The sequence below is a fragment of the Myotis brandtii genome, unplaced genomic scaffold, assembly GCF_000412655.1.
Source record: "Myotis brandtii unplaced genomic scaffold, ASM41265v1 scaffold525, whole genome shotgun sequence".
Lineage (NCBI taxonomy): Eukaryota > Metazoa > Chordata > Mammalia > Chiroptera > Vespertilionidae > Myotis > Myotis brandtii.
In genome coordinates, this window is record NW_005369915.1 from 4,195,176 (window position 1) to 4,198,919 (window position 3,744).

The 3,744-nt window shown below is 36.5% G+C and overlaps 1 pseudogene; it reads left to right on the forward strand.

Moving 5' to 3' along the window:
• Positions 1-2,541: 2,541 nt before the first annotated feature.
• Positions 2,542-3,510, forward strand: LOC102253927 (annotated as a pseudogene).
• Positions 3,511-3,744: the final 234 nt, after the last annotated feature.

Consider the following 3,744-nt stretch of genomic DNA (forward strand, 5'->3'; position numbering starts at 1 on the left):
CAGTGTTATGGTTGAATGGTGTACCCCCAAAGATGTTAAAATTCTAACCCCCAGTACCTAGGGATATGACCTTATTTGGAAACAGGATCTTTGCAGACCAACAAGTAACAAGGAGATCATTGGGGTGGGCTCTTAACCAATATGCCTGCCTGTCTAAAAAGGGGAAATTTGGAAACAGAGACAGACACAGAGAAAAAGAACACCATGTAAGGTTGAAAACAGAGATCAAGGTGATGCATCTACAAGCCAACAAACACTGAAGATTGCCAGTAAACCACCAAAAGCCAGGGGAGAAGTCTGGGGCAGATTCTTCCTCACAGCTCTCAGGAGGAACCCATTCTACCCACACCACAACCTCAGAAGTCCAGTCTCCAGTACTGAGACAATAAATTCCTCTAATTAAGCCACACTGTTTATGGTACTTTGTTATGCAGCCCTAGCAAACTAATATAAGCAGTGACCCCTGAATCCCAAGTGCTGTAATTGACTTTGTCCTGTACCTCAGTATGTGGCATAGTCTCAGAACTTTTCTTAAAATAACCCCCAGGCAGCCAGTGCAGTTCAACTGTACTGAGCTCCGCAAGGCAGATGAAACTCACTGGGGTCACACATTTGAAATTTTGTATTGTTTTGTGACAGGCAATAGGAAACGTTTTGGAAGTTTTGATGGGATAAGTAAAATGAACCAACATAAATTTTGCCCTCATTTTCCAGCTTAATGGTTGCTAGTAAACCCATGTTATCCCCCTCCACACCATATGGTTGATTTCACAGTGTCCTGTGGGCCGGTTTCTCTGAGTCTCCCCTGTCGTTAACTGGGAACTAATTGAGACCAGGAATCATATCATATAGTTACCCAGCACCTCTCCCAGTGCTGGTGTCTGGTAGGTGCTTGATAATGACCTGTTTTGTGGTAAATTTCATTATTTCCCCACTTTTTTATTTTGATATCATTTCATACTCTCAGAAAATCTTCAAAAATAGTACTAAAAACTTTTATCTTCCTTTCTGCTTGTTCACAAATGATTAACATTTTGCCCTATTGGCTTAGTCATTTTTTCCCCTCTCTATAAGCATACCATTTTTTTTCTGAACCCCCTGAGAGCAAATTTCACTCATCAAGCCGCTACTCATGAAAGCTTTATAGTATATATTTCTTAGGAATAAAAGAATTATCCGATGTAAACTTAGTAAAGTTATTTAAGTCAGGAAGTTAAATATTAATAAACACTTTTATTTACAGCCCATGTTCAAATTGTTCCAGTTGGATCTTTCTAGAATATTTTTTTCTGAACCAGAGTCAATGAAAAATCACCCTTTTAATTTACGTGCCATCTCTTTAGTCTCCTTTAAATCTGGAATGGTTTCTTATCCTTTCATTGTCTTTCATCATATTAACATTTTTGAAGAGTATAGACTAGTTATGTTGTAGAATATTCCTAAACTTGGAGTGTTTCATGCTTTCTAATGATTAGATTTAAGGTACGCATTTTTAAGCAGAAATGCCATAGATCTAGTTGCATGTCCTTCTCAGAGCATTGCATTATGAGGCACAGAATGTCAATTGATTTGTCCCATTTTGGGTAATTTTAACTTTGATTTCTTGGTTAAGGTGATGGCTGTCTGTTTTTCCCCTTAGTTACTACTTTTCCTGTAATTAATAAATAACCTGTGAGAGATACTTTAAAATGTTTTGTGAATATGACATTCCTTATGAAATTTTCACTGGCTACTTTGAGCATCTATTGTCAATTCCTATGATTCCATTATTATTATGGTGATTGTACAATGGTGGTTATTCTGTTTCATCTATTAGCTGACATTCTGCTTTACCTTCTCCCTAAATGTTTGTCTGTTTATTTATTAATTTATTATTAGTGTGGGCTCATGTATTCTTATTTTGTTAAATAGAGAACTCATTAATATCATTATGTATTTTAGTGATAAAATTATCTCAGATTTGCCTCCCAGAAGCCACTTAAATCTCTATGTATTTATTTAATGATTGAATGAAGTGACATTTGAACTGGGGCTTTGCTGATAAAATAGTAGGAAAGGCAAGTTCAGGAAAATGGAAACACATAAACAAAGAATGTAGAAACAGAATTTCATAATGTGGAAACTAGGTTTAATAGTACTATAATATTTATTAAGGTATATGGAACAGATAAAGAGTAGCTATGTCAGGAAAGAAAAAAGGAAGGAAGGAAGGAAGGAAGGAAGGAAGGAAGGAAGGAAGGAAGGAAGGAAGGAAGGAAGGAAGGGAGGAAGGAAGGGGAGAAAAGAAGAAAGGGAATTGTGATTAAGCAAAAACAACCTAAATGATGATCTTATTTTCTACCCCTTCACAAAGGAAGGAGGGGACAGCATTCTGTTTCCAAGGTCATCAGAGGAGCATATTCAGAGGGTGCCCAGAGGAAGAGGATAGAGGGAGGGCTTGGGATAGACGTAAGAAGCAGTTGAATTCTAAAAGTTTTTGAGAAGAGCCCTGGAACAGGAGCGCCCTTGGCTGGAGCTAGGCAGGTTTTCATTGCTGTGGAGATGGTGGAGGAAGAAGTAAACCAAGATAACATTTCCAAGATGGAAAGTCCTTCAGACTCAGCTGTGATTTTACCTAGCGCTCCACAGGCTGTGCCAATCGTTCATCTCCCCATACAAGTAGTTCAAGAAAGCAACCTATGAGTGCAACACTTAAGAGAACGGTTGAGGAAAAATAAATTTTCATTTGATCCCTGTTACAGTGGTAAACCGTCTTAAAGTAGAGAATGAAGAAAATGATCAGAACTTTTTAGATAAACCATCATCATCAACACAATAAAATTGTTTGGAATTTCAAGATAACTTTAAACACATGGACAGTGAATTTGAAGAAAATTCATATTTGAAAAATACCATCAAGAATAATGATCAACATAATTTGATGATCAAGAATAGATCCAGAGACAAATGGCAGGAGAGGGGTTGGTTAGAGAGCAATCAAAGGACTTGTATGCATGCATATTAACATAACCAATGGACACAGACACTGGGTGGTGGGGGTTTGCCCGGGTGGGAATGGCTTGTGGGGGCAGTCTAGAGGGGGAAAAAGAGACATACATAAAACATTAGACAATAAATAAATAAATAAACATAATTTAAAAAAAGAATATCAATGCAAGTGGATCTAAATCACTTGATACTGGCTCCTGCAGTGATCTCCAGAATGACTTTGATGAGAATCTTCCCCAAAAAGGATTACATGAAGAAAAGGCAAAATTGTGGAAACAGATTTAGGAGAAGAAGACCTTTTTAGGAGGCTAAAACTTGTCAAAATGTATAGATCAAAGAATGATCTGTCTCAGTTACAATTGTTAATAAAGAAGTGGAGAAGCTGCAGCCAACTGTTGAGTTGCAGTCAGCTATGTCTGAGGAGAACAAGAAACTCAGCCTTACTCAGTTGATAGACCACTATGGGTTAGATGATAATTACTACACAACCACAGCAATGAAGAAGAATTTATAGGTGTTTAATTCATAATTTTTTTCTCCAGAATATCTTTGAGAATGACAACTTAAAAATACGTATATATTTTAAAGGGAAGATATAAACCATTAGGGCTTAAAGTAAAGTATCTTGATGAACATCAATTTAGGGTACTCTGTTAGATAAATATATAAGTTCTAAAATGAAAATTTAGCACTTTAGATAATCTACCAAAGAAAATTTGACATTTAAAGATATGTGAAAAAAATTTAAATAATGTT